The sequence below is a fragment of the Macrobrachium rosenbergii genome, chromosome 7 (assembly GCF_040412425.1).
Source record: "Macrobrachium rosenbergii isolate ZJJX-2024 chromosome 7, ASM4041242v1, whole genome shotgun sequence".
NCBI lineage: Eukaryota > Metazoa > Arthropoda > Malacostraca > Decapoda > Palaemonidae > Macrobrachium > Macrobrachium rosenbergii.
Window position 1 is genome coordinate 36497959 of NC_089747.1, and position 12500 is coordinate 36510458.

The window sequence follows — 12500 nt, forward strand, 5'->3', positions numbered from 1 at the left end:
GAGTTAGGTGCTATATACGTAATTATAATGTGTGTGTAAGTATATAAATATATATATATATATATATATATATATATATATATATATATATATATATAATATATATATATATATATATATATATATATATATAATATATATATATATATATATAATATATATATATATATATATATATATATATATATATATATATATATATATATATATATATATATATATATATATATATATATATATATATATATATATATATATATATATATATAGAAGTATTTGCTAACACAGTGCCCTCTTACTTCTCGATTTCTTCACACTTTGGAAACGCTTGTTACTACGAAGCCTGGAACGAAATTAAGAAATAAATGGAAGTCTTTCAGGTGCCCGGCCGACTTCGATATTGGGTCTGGGGTATCCAAAAGAGGTGACGTGGTCAGGTAGTCATTATTACCTCGTTAGGATACCCCGGACCTGACAAAGAATACTGTGACGGGCATCTGAAAAATTCTACTTCTTTCATAATTTGATTCCAAGCTTCGTAGTGACAAGTGTTTCCATAATGTGAAGAAATCGAGAAGTTGAGAGGGCTTTGTGGTTAATAAATACCTGGTAAGAAGTCACCAGTAAATTCTACACACTACACACACACACACATATATATGTATATATATATATATATATATATATATATATATATATATATATATATATATATATATATATATATACTAATATATAATTATATATATATATATATATATATATATATATATATATATATATATATATATATATATATATATATATATACACAACATACATAAATGCGTGTATGTGTTTTTGTAAAAAAGAGTTCGAGTTTGCTCAGCTAATAATACAGGGTAGAAAGTAAAACGAAAGAGAAGACATGATCTTGGCCACCAACACCGGCACGCACAGCGGTTACCCTGAGTGCCGGACAAATACAAAAGTTTCGTTTCAGCTCCAAAAGGGCGAAAAAAACTTCAAACTTTTAATGAGATGCTGTTTCGTACATGTGATAAAAATAGCTTCTCCTTGCACGTTCTGTCAGGATGGAAATGCATTTATTTTAATCATGCATGCTACTGAGGGTGCATTTATATTTGTTAGGATTCTTATACATAGTATCTAAAACATATATACATATATATATATATATATATATATATATATATATATATATATTATACACACACACACACACACACACACACACACACACACATATATATATATATATATATATATATATATATATATATATATATATATATATATATATATATATATATGATTTAGTGTAAAAGTGACCCTAGGCTACAGGTTTGCTGTTTCCATTGTAGTTTATTTCATTCGTTAATGCAAGAAGTGTAAGAGAGGAAATGTAACGCAGGTGAAAAGTGAGGACAGTGCAGGGGTTTATGCTTGCAAACGCTACAGTACAGTACTGCTGAGCAGCGAGAAGAGAAACTGCAGAAACTATTAAGTGACAGGGGTGTCATTTCAGATTTTTGATTGGGGGGAGGGGCTAAAGGCAGTTTTGGCGAGCGAAGTGAGCCTAATCACCTGGTTTTTTTTTATTTTGAGCTATTTTATGTGCTTTTTGAAGCACATAAAATAAATAGATAGAAAGATATAACTTAATGTGATGACACATTTGAATTTCGGTAGGAATAATTGAAAACCAGCTGCTGTTACTTCTTGGGGCTTTGTGGGGTGAGGGGGATAGTTGAGCCTTTGGGGGGCATCTTGGAGTCTTGGGAGCAGTTGCCCCGCCCCAGCCCCCCTAAATGACGTTCCTGTTAAGTGAGTTTGAAACTTTTTGCAAGAGGAGAGGGTTGAGAGTGAATATGAGCATGAGCATAGTTTTGAGGTTAAATGGCTACAAGGAAGATGGACCATACATGTTAATATGGATGATATATGAATGGTAGCAGTGAATCCATAAAACCGATGATGGTAGGACTGGAGAAGAGGCGAGTTACACAACAGGTTAAACAGGATATATACTTGGATTGTCTAAGAAAACGGAGGTGGGAGTCTAAGAAGGGAATGTTGAGCCACCTTTTCTTTATGGTAATAAATTATGGTTGCTGAGTGTAAATGAAAGAAAAGTTAAAGTGCTTGAAGAACATTTTACGTAATATGTGTCATAAATGTACAAAAAGGTTGTAAAAGGTTAGCGTATGGGGAAGGCTGCATCCAGAGTTGTGTGCAGAAAGAAAGTGCGAGTGCTTGCAAGACTAAAGTGAATGGCAAAGTGTTTGTAGAGGCTTTCGACCCACAGCTGATGAAGCTTCTGTGTGGGTAATGAGGAATCATCTTGTGGAAGTTTCCTGAATCAGTGATTTAACACTATATATATATATGTATATATATATATATATGTGTGTGTGTGTGTGTGTATATGTATATGTAAATATATATATATATATATATATATATATATATATATATATATATATATATATATATATATATATATATGTGTGTGTGTGTGTGTGTGTGTGTGTGTGTGTGTGTGTGTGTGTATGTATATGTATGTACATATATATATATATATATATATATATATATATATATATATATATATATATATATATATATATATATATGTGTGTGTGTGTGTGTGTGTGTGTGTGTATGTATATATATATATGATATTTGTGCATATTTTCTCTCTTATACAATTTCTATTGAAGTCAATGGCACATTGTTCGCAGATACTATCTTTTTTATCAAGACTTTGAATCGGTCTATAGTTCTTTTTCTCTTCTGAAACTTTAGGAATAAGAAAAATGATTCAAAGATTCTTTTCATTGCATCCACTTTTTCTGGTCGACGGACCATTTCCCTACCTCTTGGTGGCGTCATCAGGACTGGATAACAAATTGACGTAAGAGTTTTTACTACACGATGTTTGAATTTCAAACACACGTCATTGTGGGTGCTTGAATTTCTAATGTTGGTCAGTGGGCATCCTTCTCTCGCTGGTGACCTGGGCATAATGATATTCCTGGTGCTCAGTAGGATGTGCTCTATGCAACAGCTTGCAGCCAAAGGCATGGACAATACCATGATTCCTGTCTGCTAACCAATAGCTGGATTTGCTTCGCTGCCGGCAGTCATGTCCAGGTGTTCTGTCGCTCGTGTCTCCCCTTTGGATTCTCACGAATCGTCCTGTGGTTTCCTTGAAGAAGGGAGGATGAAGTCCACGTTCCTTCTGTATATCTAACGCGGCTGTTGTTCATTTATAACATAGCTTCTGCTATTTGCAATCTGTAGAACCAGGCTTCTATGCACGATCTGTGCTTTTAAATAATTCTTCTAGTGTCGGTTTATGGTCGTGGTCGTCTGCATAGTGTTAAAAATATTGCCCCTTAGTTTGCAGTGAGCTTGCACTAACTGCTCAGAGTGGTAATGGTACAATCTGTGTATTACTTGCTGAGGGCTTGACATGCCCCTGTGATACATTTAAACTTGTATACTATGTTGACTTTCACACACCTCTCAATGGGGGCCCATGCTATTTTGCATTATAAAGTGCTGACTAAGTTTGGGTGGTGTAGACACATAATGATATCCTCTCGTCAGGATTCATAGGTGTCATGTACCGCTGGCAATTATTCTCTTTATGGCCTTGACAATCCTTGAACTGTCTGTGATATGTGGTTTTGTAATACAGTATGACATTCCTCGTTGAGGTAGGCATTGTCACTGTGTGCTAACAAACATATACAACTGTTTTCGCATGCAACCTTCTATTAGATTGCTGTCATATCCGTTATTAGTTGGAGCTGCTAACAAGTTAGAGCTGTGCGTAAGTAGCTTTCCATGTGGAACAGTGCAACTGCAAGTCTTACTTATGTGGCTACCACAGTGTTTGTAAGTGTCAGGGCACTCCCAATGGGCATTAAGGCACCGGCCCACATTAATTGCCTTTTGGTACACAGATGTATTGTACAAGTCTCCTTTCTTCTCCACATTTACATCCAAGAAGGTAAGTCAGCCTTCGACACCATATTCAATAGTGAAATTTAGGCTAGAGTTCCTCTACAAGGTATACTGTAGGTGAAAGGCTTCTTCATCAGTAATGATGGCAATGAAAATATCGTCTATATATCAGGCTATATCTTCAGTTTTGGATGGGAAGTGAAAGTTCTTTCCTCAACATCTGCCACTTACATCATGGCAAATGTTGTATTACAAAGCCGTATATCACAGAAAGTTCAATGATGAGGTCAAGGCCACGAGGGGAATAACTGCCAGCAGTACGCCACCTAAGAAATCCTAACAAGAGGATTTCCTCATGCGTCTACTGCTGCCCAAACCCAGTCAGCACCCTTGTAATGTGAAATAGAGAGATGGGAGTTGGACCAATGTGGTATACAAATTTCTGTGTATCAAAGGGACATGTCAGGCCCTCAGGAATTACTAAAACAGGTCGCACCACTACTACTCAGAGCAGGCAGACTGCAAGCTCACTGCAACCAAGGGGCAATATTTCAACACTACATAGATGACCACGACCTAAACCAGCTCTAGAAGAATTTTAGAAAGCACAGAGATCGTGCATTGAGAAGCCCAGTTCCATAGATTGCAAAAAGTAGCAGAAGCTTGAGTATAAAAGAACAATGGCCTGTGTTAAATATACAGAGGAACACAGACTTCATCCTCCTTTTTCCAAGGAAATCATAAGACATCTGTGAGAATCAAAGGAGACACAAGCGACAGAACACCCCTGACACGACTACCAACAACAAAGCAAATCAAGACTATTAGCCAGAGACGAGAATCAACCCTTGCCCGCCTCTTGGCTGCAAGCTGCAGCATAGGACGCATCCTACGGAGCACCAGGAATGTCCATAATACTGCCCAGATCACCAGTGAGAGAAGGATACCCTCTGACCAAAGGAAATTCAGCACCCCAATGACATCATGTTTGAAATTCAATCATCCACATGCAGTAATAAAAACACTGTATGTAAATTTTTAATCCAGTCCTGATGACAACCGCCAATAGGTGGAGAAACGGTCTGTCGACTAGAAAAAGAAAACTAAAAAATGGAAAGAATCTGGAATAATTTTTTCCTATTCCTGAGAAGCTACAGAAGAGAAAAGAATTAGAGACTGATTCAAAGTCTTGATAAGAAGGTAGTATCTGCGAATAATTCCACTGACTCAAAGAGATATATATATATATATATATATATATATATATATATATATATATATATATATATATATATATATATATATATATATATATATATATATATATATATATATATATATATATATATATTAACAATTCTGGAATAATACGTAATGAAACTATTGGAAAAGAGACTTGAAAAAACAAAAGAATTTTAAACAAATACAATTCATTTGCGAAAGGAGGTGAAGACTGATGAAAGATAATAGTTACTTCTAATCATACCAACTAAAAGAAATAAAAGGAAAACGAGAGATAATAGTTACTTCTAATCATACCAACTAAAAGAAATAAAAGGAAAACGAGAGAGAGAGAGAGAGAGAGAGAGAGAGAGAGAGAGAGAGAGAGAGAGAGAGAGATACACAGTATAAAGCGAAAAAAGAGATAGAGGAGACAGAACGGAAGAGCTTATCGGCAACCCAAGATTTATGAAGCTGTCGGCAAGATTCATGCGCTCTCATTCTAACATCATGAGGAAAATATTTAGATATTTTGCAGAGTCCTTAAAACTATTTTCTTTGCAACATTTCCATTTACTTCGTTTAATTTTCATAAAATTACGTGTATTAGCAAGATATTAAAATTGCCTGCAAAGTATGCTTATTGTCGCCGTGATGCCTGGTGTCATTAGGGAATTTTTGTCAAAAATAACATTTTCCAGTATTAAACACAAACTCTCTCTCTCTCTCTCTCTCTCTCTCTCGCTCTCTCTCTCTCTCTCTCTCTCTCTCTCTCTCTCTCTCTCTCTCTCTCTCTCTCTCTCTCTATATATATATATATATATATATATATATATATATATATATATATATATATATATATCTTTCTCTCTCTCTGTAAAAACACATTAAATATATATCCATATATCTATATCTATCTTTCTATTTATCTATCTATCTATCTTATCTATCTATCTATATATATATATATATATATATATATATATATATATATATATATATATATATATATATATATATATATATATATATATATACATATATACACATACATATAGAGAAATAATCGACACACAATCACGTGTGGAACAGAAATAAATTCTGACTCACATCAGCTTGTATGGCCTAGTGGGCAGCGCCCTTGCCTTTCAATTGAAAGACCTGGTTTCGATCCTGATGTGAGCCAGAATTTATATATAAATATATGTATATATTATATATATATATATATATATATATATATATATATATATATATATATATATATATATATATAAAACAAGGCGTTGAGTAAGAGCCAGAGTCAAGGTGTATTGTGCTCTACTGACACAAAATCTCTGACAGTTCAAGAACTTTTGCGAGGGTAAAAGCAGCAGTCAGATGTATTTTCTCACACCTGAAGAATGGTTAACAATTCTATATATGGTTGGAAAGCTTGCAATGCCTGACATACATTAATAATTACAGTTCTCACAAGGACATAAAGTAGCTTCTGAAAAATGCATAAAAAAGATCGCTTGAATCTGGAGTGCTGGATCTGTGTTTCTAGAGCGTACTCAGTGCGTCACGTAAATTTTGTTTTCAAGTGAGGATGCCCTGAGGGTCCCGGCAACAGATCTGGACCTCACAGTACTCGCCCCCCTCCCCACCGAAAGTAAGCCTAGGGGAGTGGGTCGTAGTCTGGGAGCTTTCTCTCTCCGTTGTAGTATGCAGTTTTACCAGACCACTGAGCTGATTAACAGCTCTCCTATGGCTGGCCCGAAGGATTAGACTTATTTTACGTGGCTAAGAACCAACTGGTTATATAGCGGACCTACAACTTATTGTGGAATCCGAACACATTATAGCGAAATAATTTCTATCACCAGAAATAAATTCCTCTAATAATTCATCAGCCGGCCGAGACTCGAACTGGGCCTACTGAGTGCTAGGCCACAGCTCTACTGACTCGCCCAAAGAAGAGCTCATGCAGTGTGGTCCTGAGTCAGCTGGAGAGAGGGCGCTTGTATGTGTCTATTCATGAACACATATTTGCTTTTTAAGGTCTTTGATAACGTATTCTTTCTTGCTACGTCGTATGTTGTCTTTGCCAGTATGACATTTTCCAGTGATCTGCGGATGTCTGGAAGAGTCGTGGGCTCTGTTGTGTTTTGAAAAATATCTGCCAGTATTGCAACGCTTGGCTGTAGAGTGCTTCGGCCTGTGATGGGTTGAATGTTGCATGCAAGACTGTTCTTAGTCCCAGGAAGACCCACGGTAATTCCTTTCTCCAACTCCCACGGTGAGTGCTGATTTGAGGGAGTGGTGCAGCCGCTCCACCATGCTGTTCACTTCTGGGTTGTATGCTAATGTGTGAAATAGTTTTGTCCTGAGGCTGGTGGCGAGGGAGCTCCATAAGGTAGAGGTGAAGTTGGCTCCTCTGTCACTTGTTATGTATTGCAGTACTCCATGTGTGCTGACCCAGTCTATTAATGCTTTCACACAACTCTCTACTGTCTACTACCTTACTGGTATTGCTTCTGGCCATCTAGTATTCCTGCCGATGATTGTGAAGAGGCGGGGAAGGGTCTCACGATGTCCACATGGATGTGGGCCAGTTGTTGCTGTGTTGTCTGGAACTCTCCTATCCCCATCTCTGTGCCTCGGTATTTTTGATGTCTGGCATGGGAGGCATTCTCTTCCCACTTTTGATGTCTGCCTTCTTCCCCACCAGATGTACTGCTTCAACAGGTTTCAGACAGTGGATCTACCCAATGGGTGGGACAGGTTGTGAGCAGAGTTGAAGGCTTTCTTTCTGAACCCTAAAGGTGGGTATGGGTGAGGTGGCCAGTACTCGTCTCAGAGCAATGGCCATATCTCCATCGTTGATGGATAGTCATCCGTGTAAGGCAAGGTTCTCCGCCAAAGTCGCTGTAGGTCCACGGCATCCTTCTGAGTCAGTGCTATTTTGGGATATGATATCCCAATCTGGACTGTGTTGGAGTTTCAGGAAAGGGCATCTGCCACGTTGTTGGGAGAGCCCTTTAAGTATCTGGTGGTGCAGGAGTGTTCTGTTATCGACAATAGGTGACGCTGCTGTCTTGCTGACCACCCATCTCCACTTTTGATGAAGGCATGTACCAATGGTTGGTGGTTGTCTGCACCACGAATTGTCGTCCTTCTAGCAAGTGTTGGAAGTGGTGGATGGCTCTGTGGACTGCCAGTAACTCTCTGTTGAACGTGGAGTACTTTTGTTCTGCTGGCAATAACTTCTTGCTGAAGAATGCCAATCGTCAATAACCATCTTCTGTGTATTGTTCAAGTACTATGCCCATCGCTGCACTACTCGCATCTGTTGTTAGGTTGAGGAACCTATGGGGTAAAGGAAAGATTAGTGTGGCAGGAGAGGTGATTGCTTTTTTGCTAGTGTGAATGCTTTATCTTGTTTTTCATACAACATAATTTTTTAGGTTTTCCTTTTAAGCAATCATACATTGGGGACATTATTTCAGCAAGGTTATACATGAAATGGTGTTAATAGTTAATCATTCCCTTGAATTCTTGGACTGCTTTGACTGTTGTTGGCTTTGGGAAGTCGGTGACTGCTTGGATCTTTGTCAGGTGGGGCTCGACACCTTCGGGCTTATTTGGTGGCCCATGAATTCATGTGCTGTTGATGTTGGGGTTGAATATCAGTATGTCATTAATGCAGACAATGCAGAAGAGTAGGTTGCCCAGGATTTTGTCCACCTGACATTGGAAAGTCGCACCTGAGTTCCAAATGCCGAAGCAATTGTAGTTGAAGGTGTACATGCCGAAAGGGGTCATAATGGCCATTTTCCCTGCCCTCCTTTGCAACCAGGACTTGGAAGTATCCCTGCAACAGGTCGATCTTTGTAAATATTTTGCCACCCTCCTTCTGGTTGGTTATGTCGGCAGTGTTCGGCAGTGGGTACCTGTCAGGTACTGTCTTGATGTAGAGTCTCCGGTAGTCACGCAGGGTCGTCATGTTACCATGCGTAGGGGAGATGTCCAGGGGCTGGAGGCTTTTTGGTATGTTCCTGCCCCTTCCATGTCCCAGAAAGCTTGTTTTTTGTGGGCGAGTTTTTCTGGGGCTAAACGTTTGAAACGGACGTGCACTGGGAGACCTTTGGTGACTATGTGGTGCTGGACATGGTGCTTTGTTGGTTTGGTCAGGTCATGCTGCAGGTCGTCCTTATATACCTCCAGGAACTCTCGGGGAGGCAACTTATCTCTGGTGCTGGGGTCGGCATGAGTGGGGCTACTGGGGCAGGTTGTGTGATCAGCTGCTGTTTCGCTACGTCTATCAGCATGTTGTGGGCTTTGAAGAAGTCTGCTCCCAAAAGTGCGATTATTACATCTGCTGTGACAAATGTCCAGTTGCACTGCTTCCCACACTGAAAGACAAATTCATGGTCCTTTTCCCATATAATTTCAGCAGGACTCCACTGGCAGTGGACACCTGTAGTGTGTTGGGGGTTAGATTGAGGCATTTGTGCAGGCTGGCTGACACAAACAATCTGCATATGCCGGTGTCGACCAGGAACTCCGTATTTGATCTTTCGTCTGCGATGAAAAACATGTTGAGTCTTGCCTGTACCTGGAAGAAAGACAGTGGAAAGCAGGTGTGGTTTCTCTTACAAGGCAACCAGTCTACCCACCACTGATGTTTAGTGTGTTGGGTCACTGCTGCGCCTCTTTACATTTTTGACATGCAGCAATCAATCATTTTCACATTTTTGGGTTTACCCTGAACTTTTGGTGGTAGAAATAAAATGCCCTTGAGATGTTCTTCTGTTTTGGGCTTGTATTTGGATTTGTTTTTCCACCTGAGCTGGTAGCAGTGTATGGTGGGGAGGCCCTCTGGATCACTGTCTGTTTCTGCGTTGGTCTGTTTCTGTAGCTGTGGGAGGCTGTTGATACAAGTAGTTGTGTAGGCTCTGTCGACTTTGTGGGCCAGTGGAAGGCATCGACTGTCTTCAGGAACTCATTGAGGTCCACAGTTGATGCATTGGGGATGGCCATGACTGTTTGGCAGAGTAATTCTGTGAGTGGGACCTCTTTACATGGTCCAGCACTAGTCTCACAGGCAGCTGTCTCTTAGCCAGTTTGCAGCTAGCCACTGCAGTTGCTGTAGACGTGTGGCGGTGCTGGTCTCTATTGCTGCCCCTACATTGTCCTAGGAACTTCCTATCCCTGAGGGCGGGCAGCATGCTGAGAAAAGACAACCTTAGTAGGTTCTTCAGCGCTTCGTCGGTGATGGTGGTCTGTTGGTTGGCAGGCCATACTGTGATCTTCTCAAGGCAATCATCTAGCCCAGGAACTTGAGGAAAACGTAGGCTTTGTGGGAGGAGGAGAATCTTCTTAGACCTGAAGATGGTCTGCTCTGAAAGAACAAGACCTCAGGTTGTGGAGTTGTGAAGGGTGGTAGGAGGATGCCTGCTTCTGCAGCATTGTCACTGAATGGAGCTGGTGCTGGTGGTGTCGGTCATCTTTGAGGTCACCAGGTCAAGAATATTGCGAGCATCAGTAGCATTTGACATTGGGGAAAAACACAGGGACATCTATACACAGTCAGATCTGTTTTCTCACACCTAAAGAATGGTTAACAATTCTATATACAATTTAGGAAGAGATTTCCAATACACAGGGTTGGAAAGCTTGCAATACCTGATATACATCAGTAACTACAGTTCTTACAAGGACATAAAGAAGCTTCTGAAAAATGCATAAAAGACCGTTTGAATCAGGAGAGCTTGATCTCTGTTTCTTGAAAGTACTCGGTAGGTCACATAGATTTTGTGTTTAAGCCCTGAGGGTCCTGGTGACAGATCGAGACCTCATACATACATACACACATACACACACACACACACACATACACACACACACACATATATATATATATATATATATACATATATATATATATACACATATATATATATATATATATATATATATATATTTATATATATATATATATAATCAGTGTGTTGTCTCTTTTGGTAATTTTATTACATTAGTATAATAATATTTTGTAGTGTATTAAGCCATTTGGGCACAGTTTCTTAAGGGTTTTGTTTATCCTCCTCTCTGGCCCTTTGAGTTTTAACAACCTATTACAGTTGTTCTTCCTCTTTTTGAATGATGTCACCTTAGCTCTTCCTCAATAGAGGTTTCGTCTTCTACTGTGGAGACGGGCCTGACAATCTGCTTTCTGAGCCGTACAGATGGGCTATTTGATGACCTGCTGCTGCTATTGCATACCGCTGCCATTGCTCATTGTTATCACTATTGATTTTGGGATCACCTGTCCTGGTGGCATGCAGCAAGCCCTGCTGATCAAGCCATTCTTCCGTATACTACAAAGATTTATGCCCTATCTATCTTCGCCTCTGGCTCAGTCTTACTGCCAGCAGGTACTCTGTCTTACAGTAGGAAGATGTTATTCGCTGTCCTGACCAGGATTAGCGTATTTTGGCACCCCACTGTTTCTTTGAGCCACTGATCCCTACGTGAGCCCTTCCCATCTGGGACAGTTCGGATGTGAGAGGGGGAGGTTGGTTATTCCGCCTTGAGGAGATCACGACGTGATATTAAAGTCCTATCTATATCGTTAGAAGTTTAGCCTGTATATTGATAAGTTATTCTGTGCTTTTCAATCCTCTCCTGCTTTCTGGGCCCCCTTTTCAGTATAAGTGTGTTTTTCCTCCCTAATAGTATATGAGTATTTTTTTGTATTTCATATGTAAAAATTTGTGCTGGTATTAATTTATGTATTAAGTGGTTCAGGTGTTACCTTTGTCTGATGTTTATGTATTAAATATTAAGTGGTTTTTTTGGTGTTTTGTTTGTCCCCCTTGAATCACTTTGCACAATTTGTGGTATTGTAAGGCTGATTCCACCCATTGTGGACTTCATCGTTTGTTAAGGTGAATATTGAAGATAAAAATTGGCAACATTTATTGTGTGTGGTGGTTGAGGCCATTACTACATACACATACACACACACACACACACACACACACACACACACACACACATATATATATATATATATATATATATATATATATATATATATATATATATATATAATGTGTGAGTGTGTGCATTCAATCTAATGCTATTCATACATGTTCATTTTCCTAAGATGACAGCAGGGCTAAAAGGATTATAGTTCATGACATGCACTAACACTAAGGAAGATGTATGGTTGGATTTGAGCTGAAAAAGTCTGAATGTTGGACTGACAGTGAAGACAGTATGAGTTATGTTTTGCTTAAGAAGTGTGGAGCTGT

At 39.0% G+C, this 12500-nt stretch overlaps 1 protein-coding gene across 3 annotated transcripts in view; it reads left to right on the forward strand.

Moving 5' to 3' along the window:
• The window catches only part of LOC136840304 (centrosomal protein of 104 kDa), a 571779-nt gene that overhangs the window by 295044 nt on the left and 264235 nt on the right, over nucleotides 1-12500 (forward strand). The gene's annotated exons all lie outside the window — the stretch shown is intronic.